The sequence below is a fragment of the Megalobrama amblycephala genome, linkage group LG4, assembly GCF_018812025.1.
Source record: "Megalobrama amblycephala isolate DHTTF-2021 linkage group LG4, ASM1881202v1, whole genome shotgun sequence".
Lineage (NCBI taxonomy): Eukaryota > Metazoa > Chordata > Actinopteri > Cypriniformes > Xenocyprididae > Megalobrama > Megalobrama amblycephala.
The window spans coordinates 56,228,185-56,244,256 of record NC_063047.1 but is presented as its reverse complement, the minus strand read 5'-3'; the positions used below and the strand labels follow the sequence as shown (position 1 = coordinate 56,244,256).

The window sequence follows — 16,072 nt, the reverse complement described above, 5'->3', positions numbered from 1 at the left end:
TAATGAAAGGCACTATAATTTATGTTTATTTTATACATATATTTTTCATTTTTTCTCTGTTCTGAATAGGCCTACCTAGGATTTAGAGCAGGGTTCCTCAAATCTTGCCCTGGAGGGCCAATGCCCTGCAGAGTTTAGCTTCAACTCTGATCAATCACACCTGACCAAGCTAATTGACCAAGCTAGTCTTCAGGATCAGAGTTTGATCAGGATTTGAGTTAAAACTCTGCAGGGCAGTGGCTCTCCAGGAACGGATTTGTGGAACCCTGAAGTAAAATACATGTTTACAGTGTTTAGAGTTTTTTAACGTTTTGTCTTATTTACCAGTATTTTACATTATTTCTGAATCTAATAATAAATTGTGACTTCTACACGAATCAACTTATCTGTGTTTTTCTCTCAACAATGCAAGTTTGACCTGGTTCGACTTATAAGTGCGACTTATTTTCTTGAAAATACGGTAAATAATAAACTTGAGCTGTAGCCTATTTTTAAAAAAGTACATTTGCAAATGGGGACCATTTTCACCAATAAAACAAGCACATTACTCTCACCCACATCAATTTTGGGTTTAATCAATGTAATAATTACAAGGGGGTCCTTGGAAAAATTTCTATCCTATTAGGGGTCCCTGACTCCAAAAAAAAAAAAAAAAACTGACTTTTTTCAGTCATTCTCGCACGGCGAACGGCAGTGAGCATTTTACAGTTGTATCTATCTGCTAGGACCTGAGACAAAGATCTTATCACGCACATGCGCAGTTCATTACAAATGGCAATGACTTTTGCTTCAACTATGCATTAATTTGCAGGAATGCACTGTGTTTAAGGGGCCGTTCACATGTCACGTCTAAAAAGGCGTGGAAAACGTGGCTGCGCCAATCCTTTCCAAAGCGTTGCGCTTTTTACATTAAAAGTGATACTTAATATAATAGAAACATGATTGATTTGTAATATAAGATACAGAATTTACATTTAATTGTTTTATAGATTCAAATGTCTTTGTATTCCCCTACTGTTGTTTCAATAAAAAAAATAAAAATAAAAATAAAAAAAAAGTCAGCAGATTAATGTATGTGGATCTGAACTTGAAAAAAAGGTGTGTACTGATGCCTTTCTGCAATTAAAACAACATTCCTTAATTTCCTTATGATGTTCATTCATGTTTATTTGATACTATAAATTAACTAGTAGGAAGAGATGATCGGTTCCACGATGTATTTTTCACTGCGTGAGAACATGATGTGTGACATGATGTGTGGCATGAGTGGCAAGGCTTGTTGGAGCAACAGCAACAGAAGGGGGCGTGTCTTTGCGAACGGTCAACGGTGATTTCTAGCCCTTGCATTAGCTTTACTACTAGATATATTGGAGATGAGAAATAAAACCCGCCCTGTACAGCTATGATCAGCTGTTCGGCTGAGCTTTCGATGTTGTTACGGAAAGACAGAAGCTGACTGGTTGGTTCAACAGCTGTGCTACTGAACAGTATTTAAAATGCTTCAAACTGCCATTCAGTTTTTTGTATTCACAATGTTGTTTATCACAGCACCAAATACTTATGCTGCGTTCACGCCACCTCATATTTACCAGAATCTTGAGATGAGATGACAACACGTGACGTTATATTTGGAGCTGTTCACGGCCTAAATGAATCTACAGCGGTCAGGTGGTACAGCGGCCACGTGGTACACGTGGGAGCTTTCAGAAAACTCCCAACTTACAAACTGTAATTATGAGCTCTGACAGGACGTGAACACTTTTTACAAGTTACAATCTCATAATTACAGGAATTACGAGGTGGCTCGTAATAGGTTAGACTTAATAGGTTATTTAATTTCAAACTTAAACATTTTTATATTTAAGTTGGCTTGAAAAAGCCAACAATTTACTGATCAACTAGCTTCACAAACTACTTCTTCTGAGCCTAATTTTAGATTATATCTCTAGAGCTTTAAAGCTACAACCACCAAACTCGGCTCAGACCTTCAGACTATTCTTCTGACTTGAGTTGCTATAACTGCGCCCGAAATCGAATACTTCTTTATGATATATGTGAACAGAGTAGTATGTCCGAATTCCTAGTATTCGAAAAACAGTAGGCGAAAAGTACCCGGATGATTTACTAATTCCGGTGAGATTCTGAAATGTGCATACGATGGACACTTTAGCTGCGTTCCATTCGACAGGGTCCCTACGCAGTGTTCACTGCTCCCTACTCCCTGAGCACGGTATATCAGTTGAAGTGGACTTCGTTGACAATAATCGTTCATTTGGAACGCCCTGCAAACGTCATCAAAGAAAGTCAACAACAGTGTCGCACAGATTGATAACATAAATAAATAAATAAATAAATAAATAGATATTTTAATTTACTTTCGAATTTAAAATTGACTCTTAACAGATTTGAAGCTGTAACTGTCATGCCATATGAAAATAAATTCTCATTTGGTTAACTGTATAAATGTATTCTTAATCCATGGTCTCGTGCGCTTTCTTTTCCACGCGCAGCCGCATAAACACTCCTGAGGTAACGTTAAATAAAATAAAATAAATTATAGAGCCTTAGCTGCTTTTCAACACTTTTACTTTGTCATGCCTATTCATACAATGAAATATGTAACACTCATCGCCATAACCATTCATACTTTCGTTCGTATAAAATGTATGAATACTCAAAACCAGAGAGCCGTTAAACTCTTTCAATGGCTCTGCTTCATCGTAGTTCTGACTGGTGACGTGGTGCGAAATGACAGTTGGGTAATTTGACCTCTCTACTTCCTGAGAAGTGATGTATCGATGTTCCCTTATTCCCTATGCCGTTCGCAGTGCCCTTCGAACTGAACATGTTCGCTCCCTTCGGAATGGAATCTCACTTAAGATGGCAGAATACCCTGTGAAGTCCATTTCGCAGTCCACTTACGGTCGAATGGAACGCACCTTTTATTATCCCCTGAGGCCACAGGAAAGAGGATATGTGGGTGCTTCTCAATATCCCTCCTCGTCTCCTCGCTCCTCCGTCCTCCATCCTATGACCCGGAAAACGATCGAGCTCAGCCATCTTGAAGGACATACCAATTCTCTAATTGCACCGCGAGGAGGCGAGGATCGAGGAGTGAGGAGGCTTTCTGAGGAGTCATGAGCGAGGATACACCGGTGCATCCTTTGCGGAAGTCCTTCTCGTCGAGAAACCTGACGCAGGCATAAATTCTCCTCCCCCTTCATATCTGTCACAATAATTTAAATGTATGCTTTACTTTTACAGTTTAAATAAACGTTATACCTCATATATTTCAACGGGACATCTTCCCAGCCAACATGTATATGTGGGCCCCACATGGTATATGCTTGGGCTACATGGGTACCAAGTGGGCATGGTCTCATAATGGGCATCTTATCTGGGGCCCACATGGGTCAGCCAAGTAGGTCGCACATGGGCAAAAACATGTGGGCTCCCTATGTAGGTCCTAGCTGGGTCATTAATGGGAAATGAGTACATGGGCACAAAATGGGCAACACAAATGGGACCCTCTTGGCCAAACCATATGGGTCAAACATGGGCAAACACAATAAGTCCCATGTAGGATGTCTACATGGGCCCAAGGTGGTACCCACATAGGTAATCTCTATATGGGATCTGAATGGGGAAATACATATGGGGCCCGCATGGCCAAACCATATGGGTCACACATGGGCAAACACAATCGGTCCCATGCAGGCTGTCTTCATGGGCCCAAGGTAGAACCCACATAGGTAATCTCTATAGGGGATCTGAATGGGGAAATACATATGGGCCCGCATGGCCAAACCATATGGGTCAAACATGAGGAAACACAATCAGTCCCATGTAGGCTGAATACATGGGCCCAAGGTAGTACCCACATAGTTAATCTCTATATGGGATCTGAATGGGGAAATACATATGGGGCCCGCATGGCCAAACCATATGGGTCAAACATGGGCAAACACAATCGGTCCCATGTAGGCTGTCTTCATGGGCCCAAGGTAGAACCCACATAGGTAATCTCTATATGGGATCTGAATAGGGAAATACATATGGGGCCCGCATGGCCAAACCATATGGGTCAAACATGGGCAAACACAATCAGTCCCATGTAGGATGTCTACATGGGCCCAAGGTAGAACCCACATAGGTAATCTCTATATGGGATCTGAATAGGGAAATACATATGGGGCCCGCATGGCCAAACCATATGGGTCAAACATGGGCAAACACAATCGGTCCCATGTAGGCTGTCTTCATGGGCCCAAGGTAGAACCCACATAGGTAATCTCTATATGGGATCTGAATAGGGAAATACATATGGGGCCCGCATGGCCAAACCATATGGGTCAAACATGGGCAAACACAATCAGTCCCATGTAGGCTGTCTTCATGGGCCCAAGGTAGTACCCACATAGTTAATCTCTATATGGGATCTGAATAGGGAAATACATATGGGGCCCGCATGGCCAAACCATATGGGTCAAACATGGGCAAACACAATCAGTCCCATGTAGGCTGTCTTCATGGGCCCAAGGTAGAACCCACATAGGTAATCTCTATATGGGATCTGAAAGGGGAAATACATATGGGGCCCGCATGGCCAAACCATATGGGTCAAACATGGGCAAACACAATCAGTCCCATGTAGGATGTCTACATGGGCCCAAGGTAGAACCCACATAGGTAATCTCTATATGGGATCTGAATAGGGATATACATATGGGGCCCGCATGGCCAAACCATATGGGTCAAACATGGGCAAACACAATCGGTCCCATGTAGGCTGTCTTCATGGGCCCAAGGTAGAACCCACATAGGTAATCTCTATATGGGATCTGTATGGGGAAATACATATGGGGCCCGCATGGCCAAACCATATGGGTCAAACATGGGCAAACACAATCAGTCCCATGTAGGATGTCTTCATGGGCCCAAGGTAGAACCCACATAGGTAATCTCTATATGGGATCTGAATGGGGAAATACATATGGGGCCCGCATGGCCAAACCATATGGGTCAAACATGGGCAAACACAATCAGTCCCATGTAGGATGTCTACATGGGCCCAAGGTAGAACCCACATAGGTAATCTCTATATGGGATCTGAATAGGGAAATACATATGGGGCCCGCATGGCCAAACCATATAGGTCAAACATGGGCAAACACAATCAGTCCCATGTAGGCTGTCTTCATGGGCCCAAGGTAGAACCCACATAGGTAATCTCTATATGGGATCTGAATGGGGAAATACATATGGGGCCCGCATGGCCAAACCATATGGGTCAAACATGGGCAAACACAATCAGTCCCATGTAGGATGTCTTCATGGGCCCAAGGTAGAACCCACATAGGTAATCTCTATATGGGATCTGAATGGGGAAATACATATGGGGCCCGCATGGCCAAACCATATGGGTCAAACATGGGCAAACACAATCAGTCCCATGTAGGATGTCTACATGGGCCCAAGGTAGAACCCACATAGGTAATCTCTATATGGGATCTGAATAGGGAAATACATATGGGGCCCGCATGGCCAAACCATATGGGTCAAACATGGGCAAACACATTCAGTCCCATGTAGGCTGTCTTCATGGGCCCAAGGTAGTACCCATATAGGTAATCTCTATATGGGATCTGAATGGGGAAATACATATGGGGCCCGCATGGCCAAACCATATGGGTCAAACATGGGCAAACACAATCAGTCCCATGTAGGCTGTCTACATGGGCCCAAGGTAGTACCCACATAGGTAATCTCTACATATGATCTGAATGGGGAAATACATATGGGGCCTGCTTTGTCAACGTCGTCAGGAGTTTTTATAATTCTGAATAAATCAGGAAATGTCATGGTCATCTTTAACTCTGAGGAACGCTTTCCTAATTCCTGCTCATTGTGGATCTCACAGTAGGACACATAGCCCTGAAAGTTATATATTATTTATATTTTAAACAAACAATGTTGAAGTCTCTGCAGTCACAGCTTTTACATGTCAACTCCATCATCCCATTGCAATAGTTTCTGTAAATAATCTTGCCATTTTTTAAATATATTTATTAAGCCAGGTACAACTGAGGGGGGAGCTAAATTTCTCCACTGTATAACGTGTGTGTCACGAGGGTGGTTGCATACACATAAACGAAGATGATGATGAAGGTAAATAGGTAATATTTAATAAATCCAACACATAATCCTAGTGGAACAGGAACAGAGCAACATACATGTACAACACATTTGTTTAGTGATGACACTGGACAGTGAACTGAAACAAAGCCAAACAAATATACAGATCCAAACAAACGTGATTGTGACAGCATGGTTAAAGGGATAGTTCGGCCAAAACTGAAAATTCTGTTATGAATTACTCACCCTCATTACCTAATTTAATTTAGGCTTTTATTCACATATAAACATTGATCAGCGAACATAAACAAAAGCTCAACCGAACCTGCTTCACACGCGAGAACAAACCTCCTCCGAAAGCTCAAACGTGCTGGGTAACACACGAGAATGAACCTTACTGGTTCTCGTACTTGTTCATCATATAAAGCTACTGATTCTCTTCAGAAAATTTGGACTAAACTGCTCAATTCATATGGATTAGTTTTATAATCTCTTTATGAACTTTTTGAAGCGTTGAAGTGGTAGTTGCTTAGTATGGGGCCCCACACATGGCATGCAGGGAAAAAAGTAAATTGTGTGCACATTTACTAATTCGTTCCTTCGATTTATAAATTGTGCACACAATTTAGTAAATCAAGGGAATTAATTAGTTAAGCGTGCACACGATTTAGCCTACTATTTTTCTCCTTCATGTCATGTGCTGGGCTCCTTAGCTTAGGCTGTCATCAAAAAGATTAATTTAACTTAATTTGTGTTTCTAAAGATGAATGAAAGTTTTACAGGTTAGGTGAGTAATTAATGACAGAATCTTCATTTTTGTGTGAACTAACCCATATTCTAAATATTTTATCGACTCCCGATTTTGTCTGATGGTTGACAAGTGCTCTCAAAAACGCTATTGAAGGAATGGATTCATGAATCCACTGCTGCGTCAATATATATATTTTAAGTTATTAATCAAAATGTATCTTTCTGTTAAATTATTTGAATGACTTCTTCAATGTATGTTAAACCATTTATTTTCTTTTTCAAACACTATAAAATAATTTTGAATATTGTCTACCTCTGACTGAGAGAAAAGAACATGTTATAAGTATGTTTTGGGAAAGTTTCCTGCTGAGACCAGAGCTCAGATCAACTTCAGCCTTGAAGAAGCTGTGAATCATGTATCTATGTATGTGCGCTAAGTGTTCTGTGCAGGACCTTTATTATGTTTTAATTCTTCAAATTTTGTTTCATGATTCTATTTACATGTACTGTATATTAGGCCCCAGCTGGACCTTTGTCAACAAGTTACAAGTTAACACTATCAGATGAAGGTTTTTGTTAATTTTGAAAGATATCTTTTTTCAATTTATTGTGTAAAAATGTTAAAACATCAATGGAACTACATGATATTATGTATTATTTACCTAAGAACATTGGGTAGATGTGTAATATTAAAAGGATGGAGGGGAATTAAGGAAAACAGGAACTGGATTGTTCATAGTGTGAAAACAGGGGAAAACAGAATTTATTTTATCATTATAGCTCCTTTATTGAACATCATTCTTACATGAGTGAAGACTTTCATTGTTTGATGGATTAAATTAAATCAGCATGCTTTTTAGTGTGTCTGATGGAGCTGACACAAATTAAGTTATGAAGTGAATAAATGTTAATATTTAGAAAAAAATATTTCCATGAAAACCTACCACACATGGTTCATTATCTGAGACCAGTGAGATCAGTGTTGGGGGTAATGCATTAATTTGAGTAACATAATCAGATAACTTTTTTTCAAGCAGGCTAACTAGTAAAGTAACACATTAGCCTACTTTTAAATTTACAACAAAATATATGAGTTACTTTTTCAAATAAGTAATTTTTCACATTTATTGACAGGCAGCTGTCCCAGTGTTGATAGAAATCGGGAGTAAGTGCAGAGGCGTTATGTGCGCTGTGTAAATATGATGGTTAGTAATTTTAGAATAAATTTGAGCAGACATTTACTCATCTCACTTGCAAAAACAACAAAAAACAACAAAACAAAAAAACAGATTCAATATTAGTCAAATTTAATAAGAACAGTGAAATGCATTCTCAAAATTATTGTTTGTGTTGTAGTGTGTCACGTTGTGTTTCGTCTGACTTTGAAGATCTCAATTTTATGACAATGCAGAAAACCAAACTTTTTTTTTTTTATTTATGCAAAGGTAATATAAAGTTATATAGTTTTATAAATGTACGTACCTTTAAAAAAAAAATGAAAATATAAAAAAAACTTTGCTGGATTTACATTGCTGATGACGGTTGAAACGCATCATCACAGTCTGTGAAAAGGTCAATTTATTTGTGTTCTGTAGCTTTCAATAAAAATTAAATAACAACAAAGTATATATTTCTGCTGTTTGCCAAAGGCAGTATATTGTACATTTAGTAAGAAATGTGTTCAGCATTATGCGTCAAAAAAAAAAAAAAAAAAAAAAAATATTGCGCCATTTTGTGATGGCTTAGTTGGCAGTCTTTTTCTAGGAGTGCTGGAGTGCGCTGCAGCGGGCTAAGTTACAACTGCGGTGAGTACATCTTTAATTATATGATGTGATGATGTAAAAGTGTTTTAAACTAATCATAACAGAATAGAATACAGGTATTTCATAATACGTTTCTTCAGCTGTAAGGGGGAAGTGGTCAGTTAGCTAATTAACTAATGGTTAGATTAATCGATTAGTGAAATGTAAAATACACGTCATTTGAAGCTACGTTATCTCATGGCGCGGAGAAATAGTCAGGTCAAATAGTTAAAAGTTTAAACACAAAACGTTTGTTTATCAGAAGAATATTAGGCTACTTTATATCATTTGATCTTCTAAGCCTTTTATGATTTAATTTGATGCCCTTTTGTCTTTTTTGGCGCACATTTCTTTTCTTTATTTGCATTATTTAGACAGATATTTATTCTACTTTACATGTTGAGATATAGACTTCTAAGGCAAACACCCTTTCCGAAATTTTTCTATTTTTTATTTACGGAATCGCATTGAGAGGTGAAATATGCGTCCCGTATCAATCCCTTTTACATAGGCCTACACATAGCTGAATAAACGCATGGATTTTGAAGTTTGGACAATAATAATAGCAAATAAAAATAAATCGACATAAGAATACGTAGTAGAGAAGCCCATTTGCACGTAATTGCATTTTAATGTCTTTGTTTCCAAAGCAACAGAGTCTGGAGATCATGCATTGTAAACCCGCGCTTTTTTGAAACGCGTCCGCCCGTTATAGAAGTGGAGCCTTTCCAAATATAAGTTGTCAATGCGCCTGTCCATTAAGGTGAACTGCAGTTTGCCAAAAACCATAGTCACAAACGGTGGACAAATATTAATACCTATAATATCCCATACATTATTGGAGCCTAGCCAACATTTGTATGTGGAGCCCATATGGGATATAAAAAAGGTTGAAAAATGGGGCCCATGTAGGATTGTATGCAGGTTCCATAATGGCCCCATGTTAATTGCCCAGGGCAGCATTTCCCAAAAGCATCGTAAGCCTAAGTTGATCGTAGCTCCATTGGTTTCATTGAGAGCATATGTGTCCTTAAAGTCTGTCATGATTTTTATTTATTATTTTAGGGCCATTTATGGGTGTCCTTTATTTTGCCCCACTGAAGGTGGCAACCCTAACTTCTAAACAAACATTAGTTTAACTTTAAAAACCTTTTCTACAATGATCATTATTACATGTACTTCTCTGGATTTTTTTTCAGATCCTGAATAGCTGGCAGGTGTTCTTCTACCATGTAAGTAATTTGAATTTATTATTTCGCCATATGCAAATATAAAGTTTCGCTAAGGATATTAAAATCAGATGATGTAAATCATGTTGCATCACATCTTGTTAGAAATTAAGTTGCAAATTGTCCACCATTGTCTATGTAACGAGTAGTCAGAAGCCATGGGGTCGTGTCAGGGCGCCGGTCCTTCGTCTCAGCTGGATACGGCCCGGATCCGGTTGAATACGGTAAACCTCATTCATTCATTTATGATCCAAAGCTTCCTGAATCAGTGTTTTGAAATCGGCCGTCACTTAATAAGTCGTTATTTTGGTTTTTTTGGCTCACCAAAAATAGTCTTGTCTCTTTATAATATTAAAGGGATAGTTCACCCAAAAGTGAAAATGTGATGTTTATCTGCTTACCCCCAGGGCATCCAAGATGTAGGTGACTTTGTTTCTTCAGAACATAAATGATGATTTTTAACTCCAACCGTTGATGTCTGTCAGTCTTATAATGCGAGTCAATGGTCACACAGATTATAAGAGTCAATAAACATGCAGAGACGAATCCAAATGAAACCCTGTGGCTCGTGGCGGCACATTGATGTCCTAAGACACGAAACGATCGGTTTGTGCGAGAAACCGAACAGTATTTATATCCTTTTTTACCTCTCTTTCTAAGTATACAGCCAGCATAAAACATTGTCAGTCAAACTAAAGTGGTGAAACCATATTTTAACATACGTTTTACAAATAATTTACTTTGCCAAGATGTAGGCCTGGTTTCACTGACAGGGCTTAGATTCGGCCTTAGTTCTATTAGGCCATTTAAGTGGCTTTTATAAAAGTACCTTAGATAAAAATCATCACTTTTGTGCATCTTTAGACAAAACAATGGCGCTTACATATAAGATATGTCAGTCAGTTAAAACGGCTCAAACATGCATTTTAGTCTAGGACTAGCTTAACTCCCTGAGGTCTGAAAACGCGCCGTCGCGTTTTGCAGGTTTTTTTTCACATTGCAGCAAAACAGACTTAAAATACTCCGTCATTTCTTGTCATAGAGACATAAGTAATATATCAATTGAAACTATAGAATATCTTCTTTTATTTGTGTACACTCAGAGTAAAAACACAATGTTGTGCTTTTTGTAAAATAAAGAAAACTAACATGATGCGTGATCTCTCCTCTCCCTCTGAACGAAGTTCAATCTGATAGTTCTCAGAAAATGAACTGTAACTTATGAATACTAATGACAAAAAAAAAAATGACACTTACGTCTGAAGAAATGTTGAAATGTCAGGTTTTAAATCGTGCAAGTCAAATCGAAAACAAACATTCTGTGTTTATGTAATCTGTATGAAAAGAGAGCCATGTCAGAAGTCTGTGATTCAGCTCATTATCCGCTAATGCGGTCACGCTCACAAAGCCAGCGCTATTCAGACGCAAATTCAGAGGCAATACATGCATTCATCGTCTCAATCGTGTATTTATTGTCTTGAAAAGTGTTTATTTGGATGTTAAAGCAATGGTTAGTGATCTCTAGAAGACATGCCGTTAGTTCCTAGTTCCTTTTCTTCTTTATATTATGAATTTGTGGACTAAAGGTGTAAAGAGCGCCCTCCGGCTGCAAGTATGAATTAAAAACACAGTATCCAGCACTCATAGTGATGACAATAAATATTATTTCTCAATATAGAAAATTTACATAAATATATTATTATAATAAAATATATAATATAATTGTTCAGACACTTTGCACCACAGAAATACATTATATTTTAAAGAATATAATAGAATACCATTATTTTAAATTGTATATTTCACAGTATTGCTGTTTATGATGAGCTGAGACATTATTACAGAGGGTTTTTTTCACAGCCTATCTGACTGATAGGCCTCATTAATATGCAAGTCATTTCAGATCATTACTATGTGATTCTTTTGTCTTCTCAGGTGTAAATGGCCCATTATTCATGCAAATTCACGCCCCCATGCATACTGTGTTTCTTGACAAAAAGTGTCTTACAAAAACTAAATCAATATATTGTTTTATATGAAGGAGTAGGCAGCATAATTTTTACATAATTCTGAAGCAAAAACTCTAGTCTACAACCTCCAATACCCAAAAGTCTTGTGAACACAGATTTAATATACTTTTTTTGGCCTTATTTCAGTGACTTAAGTTTTTGTTTTTTCAATAACCATGCATAAACATTATTCCTTCAAAAACACAAACATGTACATACATGTTCCTCACATATTATTGTAGCCTAGTTTGTGCTGAATACAGTGTAATGACACTTTTGACATTTATATGTTTATGAACAACTGAAAAAAGCACAAATGTCAGGGCATGTCAAAACTTCTCCAAGCCCCAAATCAGCCTCAGGCCCCGTTTACACGTACATGGTTATTTTGAAAAACGGAGACATTTCCCTTCGTTTGCGCCCTTCGTTTACACGCAAACGGAGAATTCGCCTCTGAAAACGAGTCTTTCTAAAAACTCCGGCCAGAGTGGAGATTTTGAAAATCTTCGTTTGCACGTTTGCATGTAAACTGAGACAAACTGGTGTTTAGGCAGCCAACGTCACAGTATGCGCCAGAGCTCGCACCTATGTCAAAAAGTGCGACCTATGTTTACATGTGATCATGAAAGCGTTTAGAGTAACAGTCGCATTTATGTTGGTGCAAACTCTTCTCGTGTGTTTGCATTTGCAAATACAGCTGTTCCATTATGTCGAGGAGCAGAGACGAATGAGTGCTCGGAGATCAGCAATTTTGCAACAACTTCGAATCACTTCAAGAGGAATTCGGGATTCTTTTTTGGGATTCTGATTGGCTTACGTGGGCTTGAGCTGCTCGTTACACTCTTGACGTCATATATACACGGGTACGTGTAAATGAACACTTTTCTGAAAACTGACATGTGTGCACAATGTTATTTTTGAAACCCGGAGAGGTTGAAATATCTGTTTATGAAAATAGCCGCCCATGTGTAAACGTAGCCTCAGACTCCAGAGGGTTAAGCCTTTTCTGTGAAACCGGGGGTCAAATCGGTTGCAGCAGTGCCAGTCGCCCATTGGTTTACAGCCTGTTAAGACTTTAAACCAATCACTGAACTTGCCTCCAAAACCTCTTTTTTTTTTTCCTACGTCCACCTGGAAGGGTAAACGAGGCCCGCCATTATTATTTAAAATAAATAAGTAAATAAAATAAAACGGTTTTGTATACTGAATTTCAACTTAGAAAACCAGTAAGTACATGAGGCAATTAAATGTTTTCACACGTTAAACATTGTAGAATATTCCTTAGCTCTTTTTTATGATTTAAATTTTGCGCTCAGAACACACGTTAAAAAATTTTAAGCTTTACAAAAATTACTTACTATCTAAAAGTTTAAATGTTTTTCAAATAAGTTACTAATGTACTAGTTAAGTACATTTTCTAACTGTGTTACTTAAGTACATTTAATATAAATGCACTAATTGAGCGCCAACACTTCAAATGATTTTAGGTGTAGTCAGATAAAGTATACCAAATATACAGTGTTTTATAAGTGCATTACTTAAAAGTGTGCTATGAACGCTTTACATAAACATTTACTGTATTTTTATATATTCTGTCACAAGATCTATTTGAATGGATTTTCATGAAAAATACAGTACAAATGAATTAAGTAAACTCTATACCCAGGTGAAAAAGTGCAGTAAAATACACTTTATTTTAGTACACTTCCATAATATACTTAAAGTGCTCTATTTTCGTGCACTTATTTTGTACATAATATACAAAAATTTCGTCTTTAGTAGTTCTTAAGATAATCTTAAGAACATCTACGTGTACTCAACTGTGCTATTTTGAGACACCATGAATATAAACTAAAACTTATAGTATATTAAGTACAAAATAAGTGCACAAAAATAAAGCACTTTAAGTACATTATGGAAGTGTACTAAAATAAAGTGTATTTTACTGCACTTTTTCTTGCACACCCCTAGTAACTACCGATTTAGTCATACTGAATGTGATTATCTACAAACACTGAACTGCAGCCAACCGATCAGGGGTGCGTTTCCCAAAAGCATCGTTAGCCAACTAACATCACAAGTTCCGTTGTTACTTACATTGTTCAACGATTTGGTGTTTCCCGAAACCATTGTTCAAATGAACATTCGCAAACTGCATTGCGAACTTGTTGGTTGAAACGACAGCTCTTGAGCTGCAGTTAGAATCATAGTTTCCTGTTTTTATGACATGTGGACTTAATAAATCGTTATCTTGAGCAAAATAAGCAAGCTGACATTAAGTACAATGTATATATTTTATTTTGAATATATACAAATGTCATTTATATATTTTAGTTTATAGCAGAAAATCTAGCATTAATTCAATCTCAAACGGATTCATTTAAAGAAGTTATAACTCACCAACTTTGTGACGTCATTCACCTACGTGGTTGAACGACAGGTTTGTGACAATATGGTTTCGGGAAACAGTCGTGACTAGCTAGTTGGTTTGTTCATTGATGCATCATACTATGGTAGTTCAGCAGCGAGTAACATCGTTGTTCAGGAAACGCACCCCAGACCATCCCTATTTGTAATATTAATTAGCATGTATATTGTTATTTGTTTTTGCAGAGGCTCTTAAGAACAACCCCCTGATGGGGTTAACTCCAAGGTTAACTTGCAAGAAGCGGAGAGGGCACTGTCGAAGTGGTTTACTGGAGCAAGAGACAGAGGGCAGCGAGAATGCACCAAAAGTTGGCTGTAGCTTAAAGGGATAGTTCACCCAAAAATGAAGATTCTGTCATAATTTACTCTACATCAAGTTGTTCCAAACCTGTATAAATTTCTTTGTTCTGCTGTACAGAAATGATGTTTCGTAAATGATGACAAAAGTAGATGATAGCAAATGATGACAGACTTTTCATTTTTGGTGAACTATCCCTTTATGGTTGAGTTGTATGGCTTCTGTTGTAGTTCTTGTATTGAAGTACTTTATTATAGTTGTAGTTTTGTGCCATTAAATAAAACTGAAATTGAAAGGATTTCAGTCTCACTGTGTTCTCTACTGCATTCTGCCCTGGTAATTTTTTGCTATTTTATTTGTGTGGTTTTGCTATTCAGATTACTATTCGGGTAGAAAATAACATAAAAATAAAAGTTGTGCATTGTTAACATGGTAGTTTGTCTTAGTGAGGAATGCATTTATCTTATTTTGAAGATTTATTGAAGATGGGACCAGGATGGGTTTTGCATATGTTAAATAGTTGGGCCCTACCTAACACCCAGTGAAATCCTGCATATAATCTACATGGGAAATTGACAAAGGGCCAACATGGAACCCATGGACAATCCCACTTACAACCCATATTTCAAGCCCATGTAGTACCCACATAAAACTTAAAACTGGGACCCATATGGGTCTTGCACAAGTTGCCCAGTTATGGCCCACCTTGTGGCTAGTGCAATCCTGCATGAAATCCATCTGGGCAATTGGCATGGGGCCATTATGGAACCCACGGACAATCCCATATAGAGCCCATTTTTCAGCCCATTTCAAACCCACATGGGCCCCACATAAAAGTAGTATCTGGGTTAAAGCTGGGACCGAGATGGGTCTTGCACAAGTTGCCCACTTGGGGCCCACCTATTGACAAGTGCAATCCTGCATGAAATCCATGTGGGCAATTAACATGGGGCCATTATGGAACCCACGGACAATCCCATATAGAGCCCATTTTTCAGCCCATTTCAAACCCACATGGGCCCCACATAAAAATAGTGTCTGGGTTAAAGCTGGGACCGAGATGGGTCTTGCACAAGTTGCCCACTTGGGGCCCACCTAGAGGCAGGTGCAATCCTGCATGAAATCCATGTGGGCAGTTAACATGGGGCCATTATGGAACCCGCGGACAATCCTACATAGGGCCCATTTTTCAGCCCATTTCATACCCATATGGGCCCCACATACAAATGTTGGCTGGGTTGCTTTATTAATATTTATTATAATTTTTTAAATAACCAAACTTTAACAACATGTGGATAGATTCCTCGAGTGCAACTGATGACGCTTTGAAGTGACGCTAAAGAGAGCGAGGATATATCATTTCACTTGATTCAATTCCTCCATCCTCGCATCTTTTCCTTGCGTCCTTCCCTCGCATCCTGA

At 38.2% G+C, this 16,072-nt stretch overlaps 1 protein-coding gene and 1 long non-coding RNA gene across 4 annotated transcripts in view; one reads left to right on the top strand and one right to left on the bottom strand.

Annotated features, from left to right (window-relative positions):
• Positions 1 to 16,072, bottom strand: part of traf2b (Tnf receptor-associated factor 2b) — a 47,293-nt gene that overhangs the window by 24,041 nt on the left and 7,180 nt on the right. The window lies entirely within an intron of this gene.
• On the top strand, positions 8,375 to 14,940 carry LOC125268009. Its single transcript, XR_007184783.1, has 4 exons — positions 8,375 to 8,690; positions 9,887 to 9,919; positions 10,066 to 10,140; positions 14,539 to 14,940. It is a non-coding gene; the product is annotated as an uncharacterized LOC125268009 (long non-coding RNA).